We start from the raw sequence: 9,885 nt of genomic DNA on the forward strand, positions 1-9,885 counted from the left end.
GCTCTCCTTTCCTTCTTGGTCCCAGGATAGCCTGCCTTTATTTCTTGCAGGGCTCTCAACCCGACTTTCTCTAGATTCAAAACCAGGACCTCACCAGATACCTTCATCTCCCCTCCTCCTCCCACTGTTGTCTTCCCTCATTAAAATGTAAACTCTTTGAGGGCAGCTATCTTTCTTCTTGTATTTATATCCCTAAACTTTAGCACATTGCCTAGCACATAGAAAACAGTTAATAAATGTTATAAATGTTCTTTCCTTGCTTCCTTTCTCCTTTCCCCCTACAACCACATGGTCTATATGCCCTGGAGAATCGTAAGTCAGGCTAGTTTTATTATTTCAGTTACATAATATATTAACTTGATTTTTTACGGGCCACTCTAAGAGTTGCAATTTATAGCACTGCATCTACAGGAAAATATATCTGGAATTCCAAACAACTGATTTAAAAATTAGCTTTTGGAACAAAAACCATTTGTAAGTTAATTTCACAGCTTTTCTCCAACCTCATGAGAAAAAAGATTCCTATTTATTAATCATAATCATAATCAAAATGTTTTCAAATATGTGTGCAATTCACTGATTTGTTGTATTCTACCTAGATGATATTCAGAAATAGAGCAAATTTAAATCCCTGGGTCCCAAGCAAATATTTCAAAAAGATTCTTCTACACCAGAGGTGTCAAACATGGGCAGCACTGCTGGTGAACCAGATTAAAATGTAATTGGTAAATATTTAACAAAACATATAAAAATACAAGAGAACATAGATAATATTAATATGTGATTTTCTAAGTCAAAATGCAACTAGCAGGGATCTTTATGTACAGTATAGTGACTCTGTTTCTATTTAACTTTGATACCACTGCTCTAACCTTCTAAAAATCACCAAGTGGATATGTTTCCAGGAGAATGAAAATCCTTTATTACAGTGTCTTCCTGTCTCTTATAATATAGAAATCATTTGGATGATATTTTTCACACATTTAAGCCAACAATTTCACATAAAGTCAAGTTAGTATGGCAGAGATCCATAATTTTATACTATTAAAATAGGGTAGCATATTATATTTGAAATCAAGAAAATGTAGCATACTTAATTCACTATCTACGGCATTTGAGGTATGTTTAATTATAACAGCTACAGGTCTCTTTTGACTAAGGAAAGTGAATTTTGCAAACTGAGGACAGAGTAACACTAATTTGTATTAATATGTTTATATCTGTGTACTATTGTAAAACTTAGTAAAAGTCACATATACAAATAAGTGTAGTCTTTTAAGGAATTTAACCATATACACGTGAGTATAATTTTAAGGAATTTAACCAGAGAACTATTTATAGCCCAAATGTAACTTTCTTCAATCAGCCAACTAACTAATATTTATTGAACTCCTCCCTTAGTTCAATTTTCATGCCTTTTTAAACACTATTTTTTTTTCCTTTGGAGCATCACCTATAGCCCATACATAATATATACAATTATACAGACACAAGTATTTATATAATTTTCTTCCTCCTATGTATATACATATACAGAAACACATTTATGTAGAATATATGTCCTTTCTTATATATAAGGCTATATCTGTGTATATACCCACATATAAACTATATATTTAACAAAATAACACACAAATATAACCTTTATTTTTCCTTTCAACTACATTTTCTTCCTCTTCTACTTATGCAAGATGACCTTAAAGAGAAATTCTGTTGGAACCTAAGCTTTATTTTCAGGCCCATATTGCTAATCCATTTACACAGGATTAAAGAAAGATTAACACATCGAACACTTAGAGGACAAAAAAGCTTAATGTATGTGTCAATCAGCTCTTAGATTAAAATTTTCAGTTTTTGATTTGACTTGATTTATAGACCATTCTTGTAATGCCATGACTAAAATTTCAAAAGGAGTTTTAAAAATGCCAGTGCTGTTGAGAAGAAAATCATCAGAATTATTTATCTATATTATGTGATAAAGAAAATAAATTTGTACATAGGGTAAAGAGGTACAATCAAAATGGAAAAAAACCCCACAAATACTAAGAAATTTTTGCTCAGCACTGTCAGCTACAATAAATCAATCTTTTAAAATCTATTATTGAAGAACATGTGGTTCAAATAAAAGAAAGTGATCTCTCTTCTATTGCTCTCTTTTCTAAAGATTAAGCAAAAAACAATCTAAGAACACTCTCGTCTGAGACCAATTTTCAGACCACAAGAAAGGTACACTTCGTAGGGCTCCAGGAAGGTATTCCTTCTTGTTCCCCCATATTCCATGTGTGTCTATACACTCATGTGTATACAAACACACTATCTCAGAGTTTGAAGGAACCTCAGAGTGCATATAATTCTAGTTCAAGTCATACCTGAAAAAGAATTTCTAACAACTGGTCATCTGCCCCTTGTATGAAGACCTCAAAAAAAGGGGGAATCCACAGCCTCCAGAGGTGGTTCATTCCATTTCTGGTTAGTTCAAATTCTTAATAAGTTTTTCCTTACATAATGTTTAAATTTACTTTTCAATTTCCACCGTTACTCCTAGTTATTTCCTCTAGGGCAAAGCAGAACAAGTCTAATCCCTTCATTTTTAAGACAATCCTTTAAATACTTAAAGAAAGCTTAGTTTTCTTTAAATTAAACATTCCCAATTCCTTCAATCAATCTTCATCTATCCTAAGCTCTAGGCCATTCACCATCATAGCTGCCTTCTTTGAAAGTTACCTTTCTACCTTATTAGCATTCTTTCTAAAACATGACACATAGAATTGAACACAATGATCCACACGTCGTCACACAGGACTGTGCACACTTTCTCAGACCTGAACACTACGACTCTCTTAATGTAGCTGACACTACCTTTCATTCCACTGTTGACTCATATTGGGCTTGTAAGCAATTAAAACTGCCAACTCTTACAAAATTTCATTTAAATTTTTTATTGTGAACTTAATGTTCATCAACAGATATTTCAACATATAGAATAGGGGAGAGATTGATATGACAAAATGTGAATTTCCATTGGTCTTTAACTAATATCCGTATTATATACTATATATGTATATATAGTTAAGTTTAACAAAGTAGTAACATAACTGTTCTATTTGTATCTTTTTTTCACTTTTTTCTTTTGTGTATTTAAAATGTTTTACTGAGTCAATACCCACACTAAGCCTAGATCTGCCTCCCCCTCTCCACTGCCCCACCCCGCACTGGAAATTCTCTCTGATAACAAATATGCATAGACAAGCAAAATGAATCAACATGTTGGCCCCTAACAAATATTTTTTCTGATCAATGACTATTTAGCTATGCCTCCCTGCATCTTGTACTTCTGAAGTTGATTTCTGGAACCCAAGAGCAAGAAATACTTAAACCTACTGAATCTCATCTTTTATGTTTTTAATGTGTGGCCATATCCAAAAATCATTATCAAATGGGCAGCCTACTTGTGATAAGCCTCTTCATAACTAAGTCCTCTAAAGCCTTCCAGAATGGTAGACGCTGACAGACCTTGTATTCAGCTAATATAACCTTGGAGAGCCCTGGCTCACCTCCATACCACCTATAAGGCATCAAAGTATGAATTTATGGAGAAAAATACAAACTGACCCTCAGTTCCTTGTATCTTTTCTTTCTGTAGTGATAATGGTAGAAAGATGGGAATTGCAGTTTTTAAGTCTGTCTATAAATTTGAACTTGACTACTGGTATTCTAAATGTGAATTCCTTGTCCAGTGTCCAATGAGTGGATATAATTCTGGAGGAGCAGAATCATAGCATTCTCACCAGAAACTAAACAGGAAGAAAGAAGGAAGTTACAGCTAAATAGGATAGCTCACAAGTACTCCTTTCAAAGAAAAGATCTGGAAAAGTTGATTTTATCACATACCCTAAAGCCAGTACAAACATTTCATGGGTCATTTTGGTTATCTTATAATATAAAGCTCATCCTAAGGATTTACAAAAAGATAACTCTAAAAATAATTGCAATCTATGTACCAATACTGGTTGTAGAAGATGAAAAGGCAAAGAAAAGAAATTGTTATGAAGAACTTGATAAGACCATCCAAATTATATTAACATATGTTTTGATGCTTGGAAACTTCAATGAAAAAGTAGAAAAAAGTTAGTATGATGAGAAATACTGGGAAAGCTGACTCGGGGAGATGGAATAAAAGAGTCCAAAGACAAAGGAGCCTCAGGCTTTTATGTGATGAATACCTTTTTTTCTTAAAAGAAAAGAATCAATCAGTTGGCACTGGATACGGCAAACACTAAACAACACCACAAAATAAAAATGATTATGTTTTAAAAGAAGAGAAAACTACTAACTATTGATGAATCAGCTGGGAATCTGTTGTCTGTACATAGTTGGATCATTTACTTGTTAGAACAAAGATCAGAATTAGTAAAAAGCTGAATGATAAAAAGAAGCAGCATTCAAAGGAAACACCTTAGTCCTAATGTATAGAAACAAGAAATTGATAATGAAAATTAGTAATGAACAGAAGAAATGACATTAAGACCAATTACAGTTTTATGCAGAAATTCAATCAAACGTAAGTCAATCAATGTAACAAAGAGACTAAAGAAGCCTAAAAAGTACCAAGTCAGCAAATACTTGACTTACTTGCCAAGATGGTGGCCAAGGACAATACTAGTTTAGAATATCAACTTCCCTGTAAAATATTACAACGAAGAACTGTGGATACTTATGATCAATATTACTTCATAAGAAAAAAGCAATGGAGGGTGGAAAGATAGTTTGAAGAAAGCTTGACAAGAGATCAAAGTCCAAATAAACAACATTGTACCGGGGCACTTAAGGATAAAATAGAAAAAGGGCAACATAGAGAATATGATGGAAACAAAATGCAAAAATTTTTTATTACACATATTCTCACCATTAAGGACAACAGAGCCACCACACATGGTTTCTAATATCACCATCCCAGATGTGCATCTAGAGGAGATAAAAATGGCACTAAAGAAAACAAAGACTTGAGTTGTACAAAGTTTATGTTGAGGATATCTGTGCTTTTTAATAATGCTTTAGAATTATGTCAAGAACCAAAGTCAAGCTCAGTTGAGAGTAAAAATTCCATTCTCTTCCTTTTTTGGAAATTGTAACAATATTCACCCTTTCCCACTTCTGCAGTGCATCTCCTGTTCACTCTGATCTTTTTAAAAAAATGTTTTTATTTAAATATTTTGTTTTTACATTGCTTAGATTTCACCTGTATCCCTCCTCCTACCCTCTCTGAGAGAGCCATTCCTTATAATATCTCTTATACTTTTTTTCCTGAGAGGAAAAAGAAAAAAATTCAGTAATACCAATCAACATACCAAAAAAATGATGTTATATGCAATTGTCCACACCCACAGACCTTCCATTTCCACAAAGGAAGCTTCTTTCTCCCTGATCTTTTAATATTATATAATGGCTCAGCAATCACATATGCCAGTTCTTTCAGTATGCTAGGACAGAGATCATCTAAGTCAGGAGACTTGAATTCTTCAGGAATAAATAGGTGCCCTTACTTGAGTATCAACACACACATTGGTCATTTGTTTTCTATTCTTTCCACTCCAAAGATCTTGTCAGAGAAAACAAAAACGAAGTAGGAGTTGAGATCTCTGCCTATTTTCTTTTGTTCATAATCATCTCTGTATTCACCTCAAAGAGTAGTCTGATACTTTCTAGACTTACATATGTAATATGTATGCACACACATAAATTTATAGATATATCTGGGAGTGGTAGTGCAGATCAGTGATTTCACCCATGTAGGGAACTCCCAGGGAGGAAATTCCCTCACCAAAGGAGATCAGTATCTACTCGCTATCACAGGCTTTGGGAATTGCATTAGGGTCACTGAGAAGTTGTGACTTGCCCAAGGTAACTTCAGCCAATTTGTCGGGGTGGGACTTGAACCCAGGTTTGTCTGACTCCCAAGTCAACTCTCTCTTCTTTTAGTGTGCCTGAGATGCATCTTAACATATAAAAATATTTTCTTTCTTTTTTTAAAACAAGTTTTCACTGGTATCTTTTTTTTTACATAATGGTATTTCCCTACCATATTCCTTATCCTTCTCTCCCTGTAAGCTGATCTGATTAAATGAGATATTTGTGAAACATTTTGCAAACCTTAAAGTGCTATATAAATTCTAGCTATTATTATTTCATTAGTGTAGGGAACTTCTAATATGGAAACTCCCTCTACCAATGAAACTGTCCAGCTCAATTGTACCTTACAGCCTTAAAGGGTTACCTGAGACACTGAGAGGACAACTTGTCCATAGTTCATAAGTATCAGAGAACAGTACTTGTCATAGGGAGTACTTGAACTTAGGTCTTCCTAGCTCCAAGGTTGCTCTTCTATCCACTATGCTACAAATAGCACACTATGCTATTGTCTCCAAAAATATACACATACTTATACAAACACATATACAAATACACACTTGTACATATACAAATATACATACTCATAAGTGCATATACTCACTTGAATATGCAGGATATATATACATACATGCATATATAAACATACCCATCTACAACATATACAAATATACACATACAAGACGCAAATAGTTTTGTGATTCTGTTGATTTAGACGTTCCCTCCAACACCATAGATCACAATCCATCCATACCTGCCCATCTTGTCAATTTTTGCCACGTCAATCTGTAAATTCAACGTAAGGACTCCACCCAATGTGCTGAAGGCCTTTGATTTCTCTTGATATCCTGGGTATACCTACAGAGCACTCTGGCTATTCATCAGTCATCTCTTGATCTGGCCATATAGGCCCAATCTATTTTCTTATTATACCATTTCTTGATACTACCTTTAAGTCCTGTTCTTTAAAGTTATTCATTGGTTATATTTTGCAGTCTATTCATATCCTAACATATTTTCTTCTATTGCTCTTTGTGTAATATTCATTTTTAATTTTTCAGAATTGTAAATTCTGAATTGTAACCCATGATTACTGCTATACAGCAATACAAATAGAATGCTGGTATAAAAAATGGGCCTTTGTTTTCATGGAAAGTGTAGGGTCATTAGAGGACCTCTGCAATTTCCAAAAGGCCCTTTTCCTCTTGTTCAACACTGGGCCCAACTTAGCCATTTGCACCATCTGTCTCCTGTCTCCAGACATACAAATTGGTGGACAAAGTCTATAGGTTCTCCATCCAAATATATGTCCTAAACTATATGTCTTCCCTATTTTATGTCTCACCTGATGTTTATGATAATTTATATAATACACAAATACACGGATACATCTACACATGATCAGACACATGCTTATACATAAACATACAGATATATGCGTACATATGCAATGCAACATATTGCATACATTCATACACACACAAGTACATGCACATGCATGTGCATATTCAGGCACACAAATACACTAGGCTGAAGGAGAGCCTTGAAATAAGAAAGATTTGGACTGAAGTCCTGTTTCTGATGCATAACTTGTTATGGGCAAGTCACTTATCTTCTTGGTGCCCCAGGTGCTGTGATTCCTGATTCTTTCTCCTAAAGCACAGCAGCCTTTCTTACTAATAAACTAGACTGGCCTTTTATTCTCTTTAGATAAGACAAGTTACGTGATTTCTACCCAAGGATGATTCCAGGTTAGGGAAGTTAGAAAATGTTTAAACCATAGATCACGCAAAGTGTCCTTTTCATTTCTGAGGAAACTGAAGTCACAACTGAACTTTAAAAGGTTCCATTTTGAGTGATCTCATTGGACGAAATATGAGATAAGAAAGGATGAATGTATAAACATAAAGGGACCACACCAAAATCAGTTAGAGTTTTGCTGGGGGAGGGGCTGTAATTGAACATTAAATTAGAATTGCATTTGGGAAACACAATTATTGTCATAATAATTATTAGCAATAATGTGCATTTCTACATGGCTCTAAAGTTTAAAAATCACTTTCCTTATGAGAACAGAGCAGGCAGTATTATCCTCATTTTACAGATGAAAAAAAGTGAAGTTCAGAGTCAATGTGTTATAGTAGAAAGAATAGCAGATTAGAATCACAGTTAACAGAATTAAAGAATTTCAGATTTGGAAGGGAGTTCAAACCCTTCCATATAGTAGAGTTTTTTTTTTTCTCTGCAAGAGTTCTCTGGATGGATGAAACCAAAAAGAAATTTTATGTACATGCACACAAACATAAAAATACAGAAACAACACACACATGCCTACATACAACCGATACACATACATAATAAACACACATTTTACCACCTCCTATACACACACATACACACATAATAATGTGCTTGTGTGAATGTGTTTGTATTTGGTATATAGACTGATGTGATTCTCACTCCAGATTTGAAGTACAGTTAACAGGGGACAAATCTTTTCATTCCCCAACTAGAGACATGGTTTGAAAGAGGAATAATATCTTCTAGAGGAGTAATAGATTAATTTGAGTTCACAGAATCTCCAATCTACAGCTGTTAGATTAGACATCAAGTCTTAATCCTTTCATTTCATAGATGAGAAAACAGAGCTAAGGAGATTTAGTTACTATTCAAGGTCATTGAGGTAGTAAACATCAAATTTCTACTACGGTACAAATGTCTGATGTATATTTTTCTGAGGAAAATTTTAATAAAAGGGAGAGAGTGTTTGCCTCCTGGTGCGGGGCGGGGGGTGGGAGGCAAAAGTACAGAGAAAGGTAAAGTTGTTTGTATGGAAGATAAACTATGACACCTTTTTTCTTTTTTTTTTTTTTTGCAAGTGGCAGGCATGCCCCCTTATGTCCAAAGGCAAATCTGAGCTTTTGTTTTTCTTTACAAGGAGTTTGGCACCACCGAAAAGAATAGTAATTTTAATATAAAACTTGGAGGATATTTCTATTGAATATCTTTTTTAAAGTCTGTTTTTCTTTTAAATAAAGAAAATCTTCATTTTAGCAATTAAGAATTTGATATAGTTACTAAATTGTATTTCTGAACACTTTCTGGGAATTTGGGATTTCTAACCCCCACTCCTAAACTGCCAGATCTGAGAACTAGCTTCATTAATAGAAAATATTGTATCCTCCGTCAATCAAGACTTTGCTACTTTGAAGCACTTCACTGAGCCCTCGATTATCATTAAGCCGAGAGAAAATCGTATTACTGAAAGGAGACCTTATGCTTATTAGCTCCTCCAGGAGTTACCAGCACATGCTACCTCCAATACTCAGGGGACAGAGGTGGGTATGGAGGAGAGAGCAGGGAGGTGCGGGTCCAAGCAGCAAAGCAAAAACGCAGAAAAGCAAAGTCTTTCCGCTCATTCAAAAGCCTTACAACTTAAGGATCACGCCATCAACTGGGATGCATTCACGTATCGATATTGTCATGTATTCTGTCCAAAGCTAACACTATCTCTCTCTCTCTCTCTCCCTCTCTCTCTCTCTCTCTCTCTCTCTCTCTCTCTCTCTCTCTCTCTCTCTCTCTCTCTCTCTTTCTCTCTCTCTCTCTCTCTCTCTCTCTCTCTCTCTCTGTCACTCACACACACACACACCACTGAATAGTGAACTAAACTTGGTCCCCTACTCAGTCAAGTGTTTTCACCAGATGCCCAAGCAGGGGAAGGAGAGCGCATCCTCCCGAGGCCCGGGGCAGAGGAGCTGAGGGAGTCGGAGAGCGGGGACTCCTCGACCCCTGACAGCTCATCCCTAATCCCGCAGGTGCCTGCTTTCAGCTCCCCAAAGGAGGGAAGTCTCTTACTCGTCTCTTCCTCAGTCACTACTTTCTCCCAGAGCCCCGACCCTGACCCCTCCCCCCGCCGCGACCCCGACCGTCATCGCCCCTCCCCCCGCCACCCCACTCCCCAAACCCCACCCAGACCAA

This window comes from Trichosurus vulpecula, chromosome 1 (assembly GCF_011100635.1).
Source record: "Trichosurus vulpecula isolate mTriVul1 chromosome 1, mTriVul1.pri, whole genome shotgun sequence".
Classification (NCBI taxonomy): Eukaryota; Metazoa; Chordata; class Mammalia; order Diprotodontia; family Phalangeridae; genus Trichosurus; species Trichosurus vulpecula.